This window comes from Pinus tabuliformis, chromosome X, assembly GCF_031772625.1.
Source record: "Pinus tabuliformis cultivar Carrire ecotype Pingquan chromosome X, CPIR1, whole genome shotgun sequence".
Lineage (NCBI taxonomy): Eukaryota > Viridiplantae > Streptophyta > Pinopsida > Pinales > Pinaceae > Pinus > Pinus tabuliformis.
The window spans coordinates 1,075,606,552-1,075,627,502 of NC_142308.1; the positions used below are offsets into that span (position 1 = coordinate 1,075,606,552).

At 35.7% G+C, this 20,951-nt stretch overlaps 1 pseudogene; it reads right to left on the reverse strand.

The window, feature by feature from the left end:
* Positions 1 to 19,924: 19,924 nt before the first annotated feature.
* LOC149143549 (protein DMR6-LIKE OXYGENASE 1 pseudogene) lies at positions 19,925 to 20,529 on the reverse strand (annotated as a pseudogene).
* Positions 20,530 to 20,951: the final 422 nt, after the last annotated feature.

Genomic DNA, 20,951 nt, shown 5'->3' on the forward strand with positions numbered 1-20,951 from the left:
CTTTTTGTCTCTTTTCAGACTCTCTGAAATTGAAAAGAACCGAGTTATTATTGTTGTTAAACTCATTAAAACAATAGCGACAAACTTGTCCATGCAAACAAGACTAAGTTTCACTGTCGCTAGGCTCGTTAAAACATAGCGACGGGTTTGCCCGAAGGGAAAATTATAAAACAAGCATATGTTATCCTCCACAAACTTGACAAAAATAAACAGGTACTAGTCAACAATGACTGGGGAAAAATTGGGAAGAAAACTTGAAGAAACTTTATTGGTAGCAGGTCTCTCTTGAACATGACACTTTCACTCCATCACCATGATTGAGTCGGGTTGGGTTATTTTGTTCACCGGTCATATCACCATTGGTCCTCCGTACCATTCATTCTTGGGGTTAACGCTACCAATCCATTTCAGTGTCACTGATATGTTCAAGAGAAGTCGCTTAGATAATTCACCAACCTAGCTTGTGTCTCATCTGCTGCAATACCTTCACGCTTCATTCTTTCATGACTGCCACCCTGAATCTTGTATTATCATATCATTTGCACCTCCACAAAATCATTTGCTCTGTTTCATGTTGTAGATGTGGGATTCATTAAGGCCCTCCTATGACAGGTCACTTCTTTTCGACATCATCTCATTATTCAAGAAGTCGACTTAGGAACAACCCTTTTAGTACTTTGAAGCTTGCATGCCTCAATGGCAAGTTTCTCGCATTTGGCGACATGTTTACATCAATGGCCTTCGACCGAAAGATTTTGCGTGGTGTTCGACATCGACTCATGTATTCACACCACGTGAACTGTACTGTAGTACCTTGAGGGTCATTATCATTATCGGTGATTCCTCTCGCGCCTGTTAACAAATTACATCATTGTCTGGTAATCAGGTGATGTATTTCCATGTTCGACGTCAGAACATCTTTTCACATGGATCGACTTGTACTTCAGGCGAAGATTGAACGAGTTTTGAAGACCCCGGATCTAGTTTCATCCATTCAGGCTGCGATATATTCAGGAAAATAAAGACATCAAATGTACATCATTTTTGCATAGATAATCATCCAAGCTAAGGGATGATGGCTCTACCAAAATCATCAGTGTGCCACACAAACAATTGTCTGCCCTATGTACATGAAAATGAATTTATGAAGCTGAGCATGGGAATGACCGCCTTAGGTAGATCATGAAAATATTATGAAAATAATGTATTGTATTGTATCTTATTACAAGTCACCTTCCAGTTCGGAAAACCTCGAATCCTCATGACAAAGCATTTCACCCAACATCAGAAGATTTACGAGCTCATGCTTTAGGGGGCAACTGTTATAGACATATTTGGGCACTACAACCCCAATCACATATGTCCATAAACCATGGGCTTCTAAGTCCCTAAAAGTGTTGTTTCATACCCTAAAGGAGCAAGGTCAGTTGACTACATCATCTCCCAGAAGTTCGCCCTAAAAAACTACTCAGAACTGGTCAAAACAGGACCATATAGACTGCTTAGTGCTAAGGGTGTGATGCATCTCACCTACCACATGCAAAAAGTGTGATGCATACTAGAAAGCCCTTCTGTAGGGTGCGATGAGCGAGAGCAGACAAATGGCAGAGGCAGTTGGCTAGGTGGAAACCTAGATAATCTTCTAGAAACTGCCCATTTGACACTTGCCTCTCTGAATTCGCCTAGGGATGAGTAAGAGATCATGAAATCTCCAAGTGGAACCAAGAACTATCAGAGAGAGGACACTAATTAAAATCCCAGAGGCTGACTCACCCACCTGCAAATATCTATATATGGATCCCTCATCCTAGAGATCCAAACGCTGGAATTTTGTATTTTGTAAGGAAGTGCTGTTGGTTTCTCTGTGCAACATAGTATTGTTGGGTGATCTAAGCTTTTCATGAGGTGAAGAGGGCTTTCATGCTGGGAGGATGGAGCTGGGTTAGACCAATGGGTTGTAATCCTCTCTTCTACTACTTCTATCAATAAAGCTATTTGAGTTTTCCTCCATATTCTTGTATATCTCTGAATCTTGTATTGATATATGCATTTGTATGGTTAATATACATCTGATCCTATATTGTTTATGGTTATAGATCTCTATGCTTTGATGGTATTATGCTTCTTTGACTCTATAGGTGTTCTTTGAAGCGGGACAAGTGAGGAAAGAGTGGCAAAGCTCTGTCAAATGAGGGAGGAAACAAGCAAGGAGCCAAGTGAAAGATTGAGGTTGGTACTCTCTACTTCTCTCTCATCTATCTCTCATAAAGGAAAACACAATTAACTTTATTTTTTTTGTTTCTAAGATAGCTACCCGTCTTAGTGGGACACGAAGCTCTGAATGGACACTAGTTTTCCTGATAATAGATCATCCCTGCATCCACATACACTCCTACTCCCTCAGTCCATTCATTACAACATCCTCATAGCACCATCCAGCAACATGATCAAGAATTCTAAGGAAGACACCAAACATTGCCAAGTGGTAATCCAGGAGCTCGACAACAGCAGCAACATCAAATCCAAGAGCTCCACAACAGTGGAAACAACATCAGATCTTCAATCACGGACACTTGAAAAAGCTATTAAACCATTAGAAGATAGCAGAGGAGGAGGAAGAATGACCATCAACAATACCTTTGATCTTTGACAACTCACTCACTCATATGCATCATTTGATCAAAAGTTGTAAAGGTTAAGAGGTAGTTGGTTTATAAGTGAAAAGGTGGAAAAAAGGAAATTCTTTAATAAGTAAAAATAAAATGCAAGAGTCCACAGATACAGTGTTGTTATGGCAACCATTTGAGAATGATTGAAGAATAAAGATTTGGGGTAGAAACGTTAGTTCACTAAAGACTCAGCATACCCTATTTCTTGATCCAATCACTAATATACTCCAGCAGCAAAGTAAAGGAGGGAAATTCCCAGAAGTTGGTTCACCATGGGTTGATCAGGATCCTCATTAACGATTCCCTCCAAAGCCTTAGGATCCCCATAACATGGTCAGTCTTCAAAAACTTACCAACAGAAGATGAAATCAAAACCGTCACCTATGATGTTAGTCCTTCGGTCAGTGAGGAGGGGGCAAAACAAGAAGAAGAAGATATAGAGCTAGATAGGGATGAGATGGGTGAAGAAGAAACTAATACGGAGGAACATGCTGAAATAAGACAAGGAAGATGATGTTGAAACAAGAGGAGGAAACAGAGGAATAAACTGATGGAGATGCGAAAGAAAAACAAAAGGAAGAAGATAAGAAAAACAGAGAGGACAACTGCAGGAAAAGGAAAACCAGCTAGCATGTATGGCCAACCTCTTCTTGGAGGCCATCCAATGTAGGATGCCAACTAAATCCTATGCTCTTTACCTCAGAGAACACTGGCTGCAATTCCAGATTAAAAAATTAGCACAAAGGAGCACCATGCCATTTCAGGACTGCAGACAGTTTATTGATCTTTGTGATCAAAGTGCACTAAAGGATGGGGCCAAAATGGTTGAGTTTACTTGCATAACATGGCCCTCACAGACATGAATAATTGGGATCCTAATGAAGAGCTAGGAGATTTACAATTAATAGCTTTGGCATCATGGCTAAACCATGAGAAGTCAAGGGCTGTAGAGATGAAAGAATATTGGCCAGAGAGAAAAATGAACCTCTTTTCATCAAAGTTGAACAATCAAATCCCATGGCCCTACTCAGCACCCATAATCTGATTTCAAATGATCCTCAGCTGGAATTTAGATATCTTGTTGCCCAAGGGCAAGCAATTTCACATTGTGAGGATATATTTAAGTTGCTAAGAGATGATAATATACATGCCCGCTAAAATAGAACACACTGCCACACCGTTTGAAGTTCAGAGAAAAGAAGAAGAGGAAAAGGGGTTATGGGAAGAAGCAGAAAGGAAAGCATGCTTATATGAACAAGAAGAAGAGACCACAATAGAGGCATGGGATGTCAAAGAGGCTACCAGAGCAACTAATTTGCTCGGAGGATGAGCAACACTTTCAGTAGGGGGGTGATGATGAGCCTCATTATTGAGTAATTATATGGGCCTTAATTGGCCTTAATTTAGCTCCTAGCTTGGCTTTGTGGTTTAATGTGCATATAATTCATGAATAAAGGATAAAAGAAAGGAGAAATGCAGGTATAAAGGATAAAATCAAAGAACTATTGCAAAGACCTTGGTCAAGACTTGAATGGGACAAGGTAGAGGAATTATAGGAGGTTAATCCTTCTCAGCTACTACATCTCCATTCGAATATTCCTCCACCAGCTTGAAGTGCAAGAAAACACATCATGAGGACTAAAAGACAACCAAGCAAGTGAAAAAGACAGAAAACAGTTTATTTTGAGTTGGGAGCCAAACCACCCAAATTTGAGAGGAAGTTGTTGGAGACTTCATATGTATAAATAAAGAGGCTTAGGACCTCACTAGGATTCAGACTTCATTTGTAAAACTCTATTTTATTTTATGAACTGCAAATACTTGTGAATTTTCTCTGTAATCCATGGTTTCTATAATAAAGATGAGTTTTTTTTAAGCCATCTCTGAGTTAAACTTCAAGGGTTGAAGCTCTTGGGTTAGGGCCCGACCCAAGCAGCCACAACTCCTCTTTACTGTACTGTTATTCTAGCATAGAATTCTGTTCTGTTTATTTGTTAAGTAGTTTCATGGTTTGTTGATGCATTTGCTCAAGAAGTTTTGGTTCTAATTCATTTGGTTAAGCAACTTTATGGTTCTATTCATTTATTTGAATAGCTTCCTATTTCTGTTCATCTATTTTAGTAGTTGCATTTGCTGTAGTTTACTGTCATTTGTGTTTTTTAATTCACAAGTCATATTAGAGGAAAAGATTACTATAAGGTTGTGCGCAGGTGTCTCGGCCTCATCTCCTCCCTCTGGGACCATGACTTGAGGCAGAGACCCACCAACAACCCCAGAAACACAGTTTCCGGTTCTCGCATAGGCTATGGAGTTCTTTGTTTGAATGCAGTTAGCTATATACCCTCACTGGCTTTCTCTATTATTTTCCTTTGAAACCACGTCCAACACATTCTCCCTCCATCACTTCTTCATTGTACGATCACCAACAAACCTTCACAATCACTGTTAGATTCACTATTTTCTTCAACTGTTACCTTGAGTGGAGTCCACCATTCACTTTATGAACTTTAAGTCCCCACCTCCATCTGCCTTGCCTGATCTGATGGTTGTCACTTCACCCGATCACCAACTAGCTTGATCGATCTCCACCGTTGATCAGCCCCACCTGATCTAATGGAAATCACGCAATCTCGCGTGGATTAATGCACAAAAGTTATCTGCTTGAGAGCACGTAAAAAAAGTGGTTTTCTCATGCTACGTGTTGTGTAATAAGGCTAATCGCGTGAAAAGTGTGAAAACTACTCACTGCCTAAAGGGCGTGCGAGAAACTACTTTCCGCCTTAGAAACCCGCTCCCTCATTTCCGCACGTTTCTTTTCCCTGCAATGTGATCTTTGTCATCCATCTCTGCCCTTCACCTGCACGATAAGATCATAGCCATCCATCACTCCTATTAGCCTCGCTCATCCATCTCTTGACCTCAGCAACGCAATTAAATATCGGCCACTCATCTCCTTTGTTCCCCTATTCGTCCATCCACTCACCTAAATCCCTCGTGACACGATCTCTACCGTTAATCCACCTTGATCCCTTGTTCATCCATCCGTTCACTTAAAACCTTCGCGATAAGATCTTAACCATCTATCTCGTTAGCAACCTTGTTCACCCATTTGCCTACGTAACCTTCCACGATCAAATCCCCACCGTTCATTACCTTCACCTGACTGATCCAATGGTTCTTATGAATTATTGCTCCCTCATACCCTCCTTTCATTAATTTTGACCTCTGATCACTTTTCTGCCTAAAACCAGACTTAGCCTAAGTTTCTTTCTTAATCCTTAGCCTAGTTTTTATGTTTTTACTTCTGCAAACATAGATAATTAGCCTTAGGTTAATGTTAAATTAGCAATTCTGCTTAGCATAGTTTTTTGGTTGATTAAGTTAGGTTATGATGCAAGTTTAGCCTTTCATATTGTTTTCTTCCTTACTGCAATAGAAGTATCTCTCTCTTAGAATAAGGTTTACTCTCCTTCCATCAAAGAATTAAAGTTTCCTCTGACTCTATAAACAGTGACAACATGCAAGACCTTCACTTCTACTTTTGCATATAGCATTGTCACCTCCAAGTTTGTACGAACCCTGGGTTGATAAGTAAAGGTGGTAGCCCTGGGAGTTGCAGCATTATTGTTGCAATACCTAGGCTCATCAACTGGAAGATCCATGTTCTAACTGAATGAAATTGCCTTTGGATATTGGTATGCATCACTTCATTGCAATTGAAAAACGCCTCATGTAATATTGTATTTGTCACTTATGCAATGTTAATGTTGTCTCGAAACAGTAATTCAAACTTCCCATAAGATTGACTCCACTTCATGATTATTATGATCTTCTCCAGATCCCAAGAGGTATGTTTACAAATGGATGTCAATAGAACTGCTTGGAAAGAAAACCGAAGTTTCAATTCGGTGCTAAAAAATATGGCCCTCTAATGCATGCGCGCTGATCTTGTGATGTGACTATTGGATCGGTCCACGGATGCCTACGAATATAACATTGTCCTGTGAAGACTATTGGTGAAGAATGAAGAGTGTTGGCACAATGTAAGTTCATGACAGTTTCACATTGGCCTCTAGGGCTTGAGACTTCAGCTATCGACTTCACATTCCTCCCAATGGCTGGGGCTACCACACTTTAAAGATGTATTATTTTAGGCCAAATGGTTTGGTGAGATATGATCAGAAATAATCACAAACTTCAGCCCTCAATCTGGAACCTTCACGTTGTAAATAAGTGGATCGTCCCACTGCAGAGGTGGCTCCTCGCTTGTGGCATCGACTGTAACTTTTAAATATGTCCTCTATTTTTTTTATATATTTTGTGTGCCAAAACCATTGCACACAATGAGATCCATTTAGACTCTTCACCAAAAGAAAACTTAATTACAAACAATGGCCAATTTGACCACCGATCTGGCAAATGAAAAAAACATAAATCAATATAAAAAAAAAATCCTCCACGATATCCAAAACAACGAATTAAGACCCAAATCTTCTCAGTGGTGATGCATATATATATATATTTAAACTCTATGCCAGTGTTGCGGGGGAGCGCACCCCCTGATCCCGCTCCCAATCTGCGCTCCGAGAAGGAGCGACTCAGGAGTGGGTCGGGAGCGTGATTCCTAAAAAAAAAAATCGCTCCCTACTTTTTCAGGAGCATTTAGCCTTTTTTGCAATTTTTTTTTTTTTTGCAGTAATGTTCGAAATGCAATTTTTTTCAAAGAAACAAATAATTTTTGAGTGGGGCAGCTTAATGATCAAGCCTATTTCTCAAGCTTATGGCTCTAGGATGAAAATGAAGATTAAGGAGAATGTCACTTTTACTTAAATTTTTAACATTACCATGAAATGACTCAGGATGTTTGAGAGTGATTCTGGCCTCATTGGATTTCATATGGAGAAACTAGAATTTTAGATTTCATTCAAAATCCAGTAGACTTATCAGTTTTTTCAGGATTTTAGGATTGGGGGATTGCAATGTTTCCATTGAATTTTGTCATGTATTACGGTATGGAACTCGTATTTAATCAAGAGCACCAATCCCTCTATGTACCTTGATGTTAGTGACATTGGTTGTCAAACTCCTCTATCATGACCCCCCTAAAAATGTACGCATCACTCAATCAAAATCTTGACTTGACATGTTATGCCTTTTCTATCTTATGTTAATGCATAGAGGGTGATATTAATGACAAAGATCCCTATACAGATACAGAGGTAATGGAAAAGATACCTCTATATATTAATGCTTAGAGGGTGATATTAATGACAAAGATCCTGATTTTCCTACAAGAGTAAAAAATTAGACATTTCTTGTGGTGGCAAGAGGCCCAAGCATAAGAAATAGATAATAGATTTACTTGTCTTTTCTAGTTTCTAGAAGTTTTTATAACTATTGACTCTTTCATACTTATTATGATATTTTTTTAAACAATATATGACAATTTAAGTTTGAAGTTGCAATTATAACTCATTAGTAATGAATTATGAATATGATGCTTCATGAAAGTTGAAAGTTGTTTCATTTCATTTTATTTTATAACATTTCATTTCATGTTAGATATTATTTGTTGTAATGGTTACACTTAGATTACAAGTACAACTTTGGTGATCAATGATGATAAATGTTATATATTGAATTTTGAAAGCTTGAAACTTTAAGATTAATGAATCATGAGACTCAATATGTTGTATGTTACTAACTTGTGGACGTGGTTGATGAAGATTATAACTTCTAAATGATTGTTGTTATATGGTTCAATCTATGCTTTTTTATGTTTTTTTATATCTAGTTCAGTATTATACATGTTTTTGTTGACATATATGTATCAAAATATAAAATATATATATATTATATAAAAAACGCTTCAGGATTCTCTCCCAAACCAAGAGCTTCTGAAAATGTCACTCCCGCACCCATTTTCGCTCCTGCTCCTCGCTTTCGCTTCCGCTCCTAAGTAACACTGCTCTGCGCAATAAGTGTGTGGCATTTTTGGCCTTTGGAATTTTGCGTATGAACAGCCCTTGACCCTGGTGCTTCCACCTATATCCCTCGGTAGGATGAAATTTCCAGCGAGGTGCTTAGCTCTTCGATCTGGCCACAATTCGCTATACAAATGCAGCAGGTGAATAATGTCGTCTCTTTTCCAGAATTTCAAAAGAATAATTGAGCTGCTTGATAAAAATAGAGATTTTTATTAACTACTATGGAAATGGATGAATTCAGCCATGCAATTGCTGTGAACAAGAATCCTGGACTATGTGGTGTTGATGCATTCACCTCAGGGCTTACAACCCCCTTTGTTGCACATTCGCCTCAACATCCAGGATCTCTTTCTCCTACGTCTGCAATGGTGGCACACCTCCTCTGTCTAATGGACCACTGGGCTGATGAGCCCCTATCCCCTAATCTATCAATCCCATGCAGATCCTTATTCCATGACCTGATCTGTTTCTCCTGGCGACTTCTTGATATTTGTCTCAGTAACTCTTTACACAAAATGGTTTTTCGACCCAACTTTTGCATGGGAGATCAACGCCAAAATCACAGAACGCTTTATGTTCAATATGGCTACGATAGATATTGGTAGCAGAACAAAGCACACAATTTGTATTACTACCTCTTTTTCACCCTAGAGGGCCTCTGCAATTTCACCAGGTGTATTTTATTTGTAAATTGCAGAAACACCAGGTGTAAATATGACGCCAAAGATCACCAGAATAGCTTCTTTGACCTTACATTATGATGCTACTATCAATGCTTTGATCTGGTAGGAATAGATCTCTACAAGCTTGTTAGAAATAGTAATTACTCTCGCATGTAGAGCTGGCTAAACATAGAGAATCTAACTGAGTGATTGAGTGTTTGAGTGTTGAGTCAAGTGGAGCTAAGTGATAGAAGAATTTTAGTGTGTGGTTGCATGTGGATGCATGTCAATATATTTTAGGCAAGTCACTAGTTGCAAAAGGTTAAATACCCTTCACCGAGTTCATTGTAATCATCATGTTTTGTGCGATCAATAGAAGAGCAGCAACTCATGTTTTATGTGTTAATTTCTGCTTTGTCTCTTTCGCCTTTCTAACAAATTGGTATCAGAACTAGAAAAGAACAACTAGAAATTATGTAGTAGTAGCTTGCAGAGTTCTTAGTGAAGGGTCGAAAGTTTCGCCGCAACGGTTGAGCGATAATCCATAGCTTGTCTGCTGTTGAATTTTTTTTCGAGCCGAAGAGGAGAGTAGTCGGAAGAGAAGAGTAACAAGTTTTTTTTGTGTCCTTGATGCGTTAATAGTGATGCAACCACGATACAAAGAAAGAGTGTTAGCCATGTGGCCCACAGGCATGTTAGGATTGCACTCAACAACCATTCTACACCGAGAAGTCAAATGTTTTTAAAATTTTTGAAAGTGTTTGTTTAAAGACTTTACAAAAGGTTTTTTAAAAAAGGCCACCTAATGTCACATGGGAAAGTTATTGAAAATTTAAGCGGATATTTTTTAAAGGATTTTTTTGGAAAGCACTTAAAGTGAAGTTTGGTTTTTATTCTTTATAAAAATTAAAAAAAAAGGGTTCATTTTATTTTGAAAAAGGAGATTAGTGATATTAGTTTGGAAAGAGATTTTTTTTTGGATTTTGAGAATTAGAATCAAAAGGTATTTCTTTAGCAAGAGGCTTTAGGGTTTTGCAAGGCTTTGTTTGTTTTGTTAAATATGATATTTTTTTTGGGTGAATATCGTGCCTAACGGGGGCGCATATTGAAAATTATATTTTTTTCCGAGGGCGCTATGGAAGACAACCTCATGCAATCAGGAAAGAAACTATAAGACATATGGAAGACCACAGATATGGGTTGCAAAGAGCGATTGAAGCATATTAATAAAAGAAATCGAAAAGAAGAGGCAAAGATCATTGCCATGGTTAGAAAGGTTCAAGCCGTAGCTGAGGAACTGAGAAGTCTAGAAGAAGACAAAGAAGAAATCAATGGTGATTGGTGTAGCTTTGATCTACTACCACCTCCTATGTTTACAAGTGAATATTTTGATCATTAGGTTATCAAGATGTTAACTTTTCTTAGAGCTAAAGAGCTAATTGAGTATGAATCTAATAACCCATATGATGCAGTATGTGATGTTTAATCATTGAATTTTAAAAATATGCATGATGAGAAGTGTTTGTGCATGGTAGCAAAGGCTACAACTTCCAAGGAAGCATGGATGTTCCTGGAAGAAGAATTTGGTGCAAGGGGGAGTGACATGCAACAACATGTTATGTCACAAGCAAAGAAGTCAGTCGCAGATCTGAGAGTAGATGAGCAAGACTCTGAGAGGAAAATAGAGCTTGGAGAATCCCACTCAAAAGTGGATGATGGTTGTCAAGACCATAAAATTGAAACCCATTATGCAAGCATGCATATGGATGAGGAAGATGTAGCAAAGACTACAGAGAGAGAAGTTGAAGCCTCTATGTGTGAAATAGAGCAAGAGAAAATAAATGTTCAAGGAATCCACTATAATATGGATGATGTAGATGATTGTGAATCCCACTGTGATGAGACACATGTGGATGATGACTGCAAAGTTATATGTGAATTAGTGAATCCAGCCGCAACTGATGGATTTGGTGAAGTTGAAATTGTCAATGAGCACATGCATGCTCGGATATCCCACCATAGTGTGGATGAACATTATGTTGATGATATGTGTGGTTTCTTTTTTGAAATGGGGATTGATTGTGACAATATGGTAAGCACAATCTTTGATGAAACATTGAAGGTCGAAGTTGCCACTGTAGCAGCAAGATATGAAACAGTCGATACTGCTCATGAAACAATATTCCATCTAGTAGCAGTTGATGATTAAGAACAAGATAAAATTATTGAAGAGTTTTTTATGAGAATATGCACTAACAACATAACAATGGAAGACTACCTCCATGAAATTGAAAAGAAGGCAGATGTAGAGCAGGAAGCTCTCACTAAAGAGAGTCATATTAAAGATGTTTTTAACATTGTTTTTGAATATGCAGGTGTTCAGAATAGCATGGGAAAATAATTTGAAAGCAAGGTTGTTAATAAATTTGACGTAGATTTGAAGCTCATTGAAGAATGGATTCAAAAACCAACAGAACAAATTGATGAGAGTCTTAAACTAGCTACTAGAATAAAAGAATTGAATGAAATGGTGAATAATGATCATGAGTGTGCAAATTACAGGAAAAAGGAAGAAAAGAAAAGAAGACATTTTGAAGATGCAATGTTATGGCATCAGTCCATAGTTGAACGAATATTTGAAGAGGAAGTTGTAGAAGACATGATTTTTTTCAGAACAAATTCAAAGCAAATCAAATAAAAATTGCAGCAAGAGCAAGTGAATAAAGCCTACAACAAGAAAGTTCCACAAGGAATGAAGCAATTTCGAGGATATAGAATCTAGAAGCAGAGAAAAATAAAATGCTAAATTGTAAAATTCTTCAGTCGTTGTAAGCTAAGCTGAGACATAGACCAACAGACATGTTTGTGTGATAGTTAAGTCATGTTGAGTCACATTGATTCATACGGTCGTAATTAAGGGGGAGTGTTAGAAATAGTAATTACTCCTGCATGTGGAGTTGGCTAAACTTAGAGAGTCAATTAACTGAGTGATTGAGTGTTGAGTGGTGAGTCAAGTCGAGTTAAGTGATAGACCACTTTTATTGTCTGGTTACATGTGGATGCATGTCAAGATATTTTAGGCAAGTCACTAGTTGAAAAAGCATAAATACCCTTCACTGGGTTCATTGTAATCATCATGTTTTGTGTGATCAATAGAAGAGAAACAACTCGTGTGTTTTACGTGTTAATTTCTACTTTATCTCTTTCGCAGATACTCAGTCCACGACCCGATCTGTTTCTCCTGGCGGCTTCTTGAGAGTTGTCTTAGTAACTATTTACACAAAATGGTTTTTTGGCCCAACTTCTACACGGGAGATCAATGCCAAAACCCCAGAACGGTTTATGTTCAATATGGATACGATAGATGTTAGCGACAGAACAAAGCACACAATTTGTATTACTGCCTCATTTTCACCCTAAAGGGCATCTGCAATTTCACCAGGTGTATTTTCTTTGTAAATTGCAGAACCACCAGGTGTAAATGTGATGCCAAAGATAACCGCAATAGCCGCTTCGGCCTTACATTACGATGCTACTGTCAATGTTGATATCTAGCAGAAATCGATCTCCACAAACTTCAATCTGCTAGATTGAAAATAAGATTGATGTCTAAAATGGTAATAGATCTTAGTCCTTGATAAAGATATCTGCTCTGTAAGCCTGCAAAAATATTCACATTAAGTTGTTTGATGGATATGACAATCCTGCTACAAATATCAACTAGGGTGGATGTGAATAAACCACTGAAATTGATAGATTACTAGCTAGGGTGATTATGGTAGATTACTGAAAACTAGTCTCTAAATTATTCTACAATAAACTCTAAGGCTGGCAAGATGCACAACTCTAATACCACTGTAAGATCCCAAACCTTTCAAATGAAAAATCACAACACTTAAGCACAATCGTAGATCTTGGATGGATCCACTGGACAAATTATTCCCATGGAGTTTTCATCCCTGGGATCAACTAGAGTTGGCCTTGCCAAGTTCTCAAAATAGATAAATAACTAAGGATGATCTCAATGCCTAGCTCGCATCCCCTTTTGTAGGCTTGATGGACTCTCTAGAAGCTTTATTTTATTATTTTCCCTTGGAAAACGAAGGGGAATATGATGGGCAGACACCATGGGTAAATACCATTGGTAGATTCTTTCTATTTTGACTATATCCAGAAAATGGAATATTACATGATAAACATCCCTAATTGCCGCAATTTTTACGCCCCCAAAAAAATGTTCAAGTAGTGAACTGAAATACACTAAATTTCGAAATTATTTTCCTATTTTATTGTAGTGAAGATCACAGGTAACTTGCCATGCACTGGCCCCTTGATGTTGTAAGACCCCAAAAGAAATCCCACCTATAGTGAAGGAGGGACTGAATTACATAATAAAAAATGCGATGACAAAGCTTTATAATTACAGTTGAACCAGAATTGAGTATTGTTTATGTTCATAAATCAATGAGGGAATGTTAGCATGTGTTTGCATGTGGGGGATGGCCACACCACCCTCCTATTAAATGTTTTGTGTGGTGGTGGGTGGTGAGCTTGCCCCGTAACCAACTGTATGCCTTCATTTCCCACCTTTCTTGAGAAAACCAAATTTTTATTTTTAAAATTTTATAAATAAACAAATATATTCATATGTCTATTTTAATTATGTAATTAAAATCATACTTATCAAATTCGCTCAAATTGAAGTTAAAAGTTAAAAAAATTGTTAATTTGATTATAATAGCCAATGGTTTGATGAAATTCAATCATGTTCATCCACTGATTTGTTCATGCATGGACGTAGAATTTTATAAATAAACAAATATATTCATATGTTTATTTTAATTATGTAATTAAAATCATACTTATCAAATTCGCTCAAATTGAGGTTAAAAGTTGAAAAAAATTGTTAATTTAATTATAATAGCCCATGGTTTCATGAGATTCAATCATGTTCATCCACTCATTTGTTCATGCATGGACGTAGAATGCTATGGCTGCCTCCATACCCCGAAACCAATACCTTCATACAGAGAGGGGGTTACCTTGATCCGCTCCTTTAATGAAGTCAAGTGCGCTGACCTCAATCCTTCATACAGAGAGGGGGTTACCTTGATCCGCTCCTTTAATGAAGTCAAGTGTGTTGACCTCGATGGTTTTTTTCGGACCCCATATGTCTGAGGTGTCATTTACAGTGACGACCGAATTCAAGGCATTCATATGCTCTCTTCACTACTGTTATGCAATTTTTATTTTTACTGCTATCAATCTATAAATGCATGGGGCGGTATATGCCCATTATCAGATCGAAACAAGTATATTATTTGGCTGTGGACATACACTGCCCCCGCATTGATGGATCAATAGCATAACAAATAAATCTTGCTTTATTGCTATCTATTTTTGAGTAAGGAAAAGCAGGGAAATCATACTCAAAGGTTCCAACCATCAAGGGAAAAGGTATCATTGAGGCTAGTACTACAGTGTGGCTAAATACACAAATAAGATAAGAAATATAAATAATCTTGAAATTAAAAAAAAAAAAATCAATTTCACTATTGCTTTGCATAGCTAAAAAGCTAAGAAATAAAAATAAAAATAAAAAATATTGTGAAAGTGGATTATTTTGATAAGTGATAAATTTTCTAAACATGTTTATATCTTTTGATAGATTTTAAAAATAATGGAGTTTAGGCTTCTGTGATCCATATTATGTTAGAGAAAGATTTCGGCGAAAATCACATGGAAAATCATTTGTCGACGCGTTTCGAACCAACTAGTGTGGTTCATCGTCAGGACAAGTTGAAGAACAGATCTAGCGAAGCATGTTAAATAGACCGAGTAGAGCCTCCAACGGCTAGTTGACCAGCCGCTAATATGACCAAGGGACCAGGATCAAAAAATTTAGTTGCAACAGATTACTAAATTAAGGGAGAATGAAATAAAAGTTAAAACGCTCATGGATCAATGGAATAAAACACCTACCAATAGTAAAAATAAAATAAAACAAATTAATTAATTAATTAATTAATAAATTAAAACTTAGTAATGCAAAATAATACTAAAGCTCTAAGAATAATTTAATTCACTTATTAATTTATTATTAATTTTTAGTTTGAATTAATTAATTCATTATTATTAATATTATTATTACTTTAATTATTTTATTATTTATTTTTATTTATTCTTTACCTTTGGTCATTATTCCCCCTTTAGTTATTATTTGGTTTCATTATTCTTAGAGCTTTAGTATTATTTTGCATTACTAAGTTTTAATTTATTAATTAATTAATTAATTAATTTGTTTTATTTTATTCCAATATGATTAAAATTGATAATAATAGGAAATCAGATAGAATAAAATGCTTACAGATCTACTTCAAAATGTGAAAGCAAATTGAGCTTGCTCCCGTGTATTTATATAAACCTATCTCAAAAGCTTTTCCACAGAAAAAATCTATCATCGCAGAGAATTTTGACAAATCCAAGACATTTCTGACTTCTCACTGAAAAGACATCGAGTTAAATCATAATTTGGTGGCTTACGATTTGTCTAATTCTTAGTAGCCCGTCTTTTTCTTGGGATATTTGGTAAGATTTGAATCTAAGATTTCTGGTTCAGTCAGACATTATTTTTCAAGTTCAGTCAGATTTTAGTGTTCAGACTATTACCAATTGCACTATTAAGAAACAAAATATAAAAGTAATAAAAATTATCCTGACATTTTTTTAATTAGAAGTTATACTAATTTTTTTTAATTTGTTAAAATTTATTATTATTGATGTTTTTTATAGAAAAAACATTTACCATCAATAACATAATTTAAATTTATGTTAATTACAAATCTACAAATACTCCATGTCAATTTATATTAATTATCAGCAAATATATGAAAAAAATAAAAACAATAAAAATTATTCTAATGTTTTTTTAACTAAAAGATATACTAATGTGTTTTTAATTAATTTAAATTTATTATTATTGATGTTTTTTTTATAGAAGAACGATCTACCCATCACTAACATAAATTAAATATATGTTAATTACAAATTCACACATACTCCATGTCAATTTAGGTTAATTACAAATTCACACATGGCTTCTAAATATATAGAATTTAATCCACAAAAATGACAGATAACGATTGCCTATGAGCGGTAACCAAAAAATTGGGTTTTGCTTTCATACTCATTCCAGTCCGAGCAGGAAAGAGACAACTACAAAATTAATGGATTGCAACGTACACAATTATTCCATATTTACCATATTTACCATATTTACACAAGTGTAGAAAAAATCGTACAGTGTATGTCATGTCATTATTCATCGTTGTTTATTGACGCGTTTGTAAAAAAAAGGTATGTGAAAACTTCTCCAAGTAAAAGGATTAGTACAACAAACAGTTTCTCCAATTTTCATATCTACATTGAAACAAAATACACACAAATATTCTTGTTATTATGTGGCTCTATGTTTTCCACATTAAAAACAAACAACATACGATTTCAACGAACCATCGAACTTATCTTCACTAAACGCTAACAAATGGGTCCACACTTATCTTGACCGGCTGCATATTGGAAGGCTAGAAGTGCTTTGTGACTAGTAGTATTGAATCGGAGATGAAACGGAGAGCTTCAAGAGAATCAAACTGGATCCTGGATCCTGATTGATCCAGAAAGTTCAGAACAGGTAGAAAACCTAGTTTAGAATGAGTTTCAATTTTAAATACTAATTTTGTTTGTGAAACACATTAAAATTCCAAATTATAAAACAACAATTAAACATAACATGTTAGACATAACACATGTCTAACATAACATATTGGGGAATTTTAAAATTTATAACACATGTAATGTAAATGTAGTAAAGATGAATCTAATTCAAACTATGAGAGACACATTTTATTGAGCCTAGAGGCTTATTTTACAGCCCAGTATGATGTGTAACAATGTTCGTCCCTCATCAAAGCTGAAATTTTGCTAATGTCTGTCAAAATAAAAATGAAAAAAATTAAACAACCACACAAAACATTTAAATAATGTTAGCTCATAAAAAATTTGCACTTGAAAAAATTGGATCCCTCTCAACTCATGTTAGATCCTATTTAAGATAGATCTATGCTACATGTTAGATCCTATTTAAGATGGATCTATGATTTTTTTATACCCAATAAAAGATAAAATCGCTGAAAACAATATTTATGGACAATTAATTGTAAATACATTATAAGCATCCCCTTTCCAAAAATAATTAAATAATCATCTTTGTAATTTGAAATTTTGACATTGAACTTAGAGACACTATTGTTAACACTGACATATTCTTGTTTTCCTTTCTTATATTAATGATGAACTTTTCAGTGTATTTTTTATTTTTACATTTTTTAAATCTAAACATTTAGTATTATTAAACCTTTTTTTTCTTTATCTTATACAAAAATAAAATAACAATTATCAAATAATAAATAATATCATGATTATGAAATGGAACATGAATTTATAGCTCAATTACAAAAAGATTGTATAATATCATGAATTATGAAATGGATCATGGGTGTATACCTTAATTACAAAAAGGATTGTGAATGTGTTCTTGGTCATGCCTTAGGGATAGAACTCAAAACAGGTTTTGCCTCTGCACTATGACAGTCAGTACAAAGTCATAAGTTGGAGGCAGTTGTGAGGGACTTTCACTAATTATATCTCAGTCAAAGTCTTCCAACTTCTTGACCAGGGTTGTCTATCCTTGGGATAGAACTCAAAACAGATTTTGGGATAGAACTCAAAATAGGTTTTGCCTCTGCACTATGACATTCAGTACAAATTCATGGGTTGGAGGCGGCTATGAGGGACTTTCGCTAATTATATCTCAGTCAAAGTCTTCCAACTTCTTGACTAGGGTTATCTATCCTTGGGATAGAACTCAAAACAGATTTTGGGATAGAACTCAAAATAGGTTTTGCCTCTGCACTATGACATTTAGTACAAATTCATAGGTTGGAGGCAGCTGTGAGGGACTTTCACTAATTATATCTCTGTCAAAGTCTTTAAACTTTCAGAGTTCTCAGTTTTCCGTTGTGACTGATATTCTCTTCTCGAGTTCAGGCATCAGATATCATATTGTTTGTATCATTTGTTTACTTTGCTACCATATCTCATCATTGTCTTCGGCAAGCCTCAGCATGCCCATAAGTTCTTTAGCTACAAATTTTCACGATAACAATATGTTATTTATGCTGAACACTATGGGCTATTGGTGGGTGTGAAGCCTTTATATAAAGTTAATCGTGCGCATGAAATAGATAATTCGTAGAGATGGATAGAGTAAATTTTCATGACAATGATAGGCTATTTATGCTGAACACTACAGGCTCACTACTACATGTAGGGGGGTTTTAAGAAAATATTTAAGACAATATTTGAGTCAATTGTCTTAACTTAAGACAAAAAGAAACTTGTGTATTGTCTTAAATATTGTCTCTAAGCGGGTGTCTCAAAATATAATGTCTCAAAAATTTGTCTCTATAAAGACAATATAGAACACATATTATTATTGTCTCTATAAAGACAAGAATTATTGTCTATTAAGAGACAATTTGATTTGTCTCTCTAGAGACAATTTCATTTGTCTCTCTAGAGACAACTTCATTTGTGTCTCTTTAGAGACAATTACATTTTTGTCTTTTTAGAGACAATAGCTGAGATTAAAAACATATTGTCTCTATAGAGACAATATGTCCATAATTCAAACTATTGTCTCTCTAGAGACAATATAAAAAATTATTTAAAAATAAATAAATAAAATCATTTTGAATGTTCTTTCAAAGTAGTTTCACATTCAAAGTTCACAAATAGTACTCGTGTATGAGAGAAACCACCACAAAAATTCCTGTTTGATAGAAACCAACGCATATGGGTTATTAATATTACCTTTGTTTAGCAAGAGGGGATTCAATTCATTACTAAATTTACGCCCAAGTTTTACTACTTCAAATGGGAGTCAGAAGTTTGGATTTAAGATGCTACCTTAGCTTTGATAAGCATTCCATCTCCCAGTTTTACTATAGTTAAAGAAAAATTTGTAGACTGTTGAATGGAAACGACTTTAGATTTAGACAATGCAAATCTTTATGTAGAAATCAATCGAGAGCCCAATTAATGAAATGACGATACCTTTATGTGTTCAACAGACAACATACCCACAAGAATACCCAGGCAGGCTTGATAGCCACAGTTATCTACTGTACAAGATTGTAGGAATTTCATTGGTGGCAAGTATGGGTTAGTTTTATGCTTCAATCATGTTATCAAAAATATAGCTTCATCGCTCAACTGGATTACGCAGTATTATAGAGTGAGTATGATATCTAGAACTGGATTACAAAGTATTATAGAATGAGTATTCTTTTGCTTGAACGGTCTGTAATGGAACGTTTTTATGCCCACCTAGTTATTTTAACTTCTTTTTCAAAATATTTTTGATCATTGTTGAAAATTAATACTCTGAACAGACTCATCACAAATATTCTTTAACTGATCACTTATCAAAAGCTTGTGAGGTTTATTACGTAGCCCATGAATTATTTTGATTTTAACTGAGGAAGACTCACTTATTACGTTTGATAACAAAGGCATTAGCAATGGGTTCTACAACAACCCACTTCCCTTTTCTAAGTACTTGCAAATCACTGACATCGCCTTGCATTAGAATAGTGATGCCACTAGCGTCTAAATGGCTTCTTAAAGCAAGGGTAACATTTGGGTTTAGGCATGGTGGATAGTAATTTACAAGTAACAGCTGTCTGTGTTCCCCAAAAATATTATTCAAGTAATCAGAATGGAGTCCTAGAGCTTCAGAAATTGTAGCCAGCAGCCTTAAACACAGTGCCCTCACCTCCACAACGTACTTGCCTGCAATTTCCCTGTAACAAAAGCTTCAATATTATATTAAGCCAAACGAGTTATGATTGCTACTTTAATGGTTGACATAAGGTTTAATGGCTACCTATAGGCTGCAGGTTTTTTAGGCCAAGAGTCGATGACTTCATGTAATGGAAAACAAGGGTGTCTCAGATAGTCCCTCCAGTTAAGGACTTCATCTTTGTGAATATTGAAGCTTGTAGCAAGCTGAGCCAGTTGCTTTGGATCCTCTGAATAGAGGCATGCACGATCTTCCATTAGCATTTTGAAGAATTCTTTGGCGATTCCCATCATGTTTTTCATCACCCTCTCTGGTACCCCGTGGTTCACTATTTGATCATATCATGCAGCTTCAACCATATTAATACTGAATTTGAACATAATTTTTTTTAAGAATTAATGTTCATAATTGAGATTTTGGAAGTTTATTGAGAGATATTATGAGATTCAAAATTCAAATCTTCAAAATAGTTTATATCGCAATATCATGAGATTCAAAATTCAAAGCCTCATGAATCCAATCCCTTCCGCAAAAAAAATCATAACTTCGGACATTGGAGATTGAAGGTTGTACTTGGAAAAAGCCATCCTCCTGACATGCATGTTGGATTTGTTGTATGACGGTGGTTCTGCTAGGGCCATCCAAGTGTTTCAGATCCACCACTGGAATGCTCTCATAGAAAGATACCTTAGACATGTTGGGTTGCTCCTGG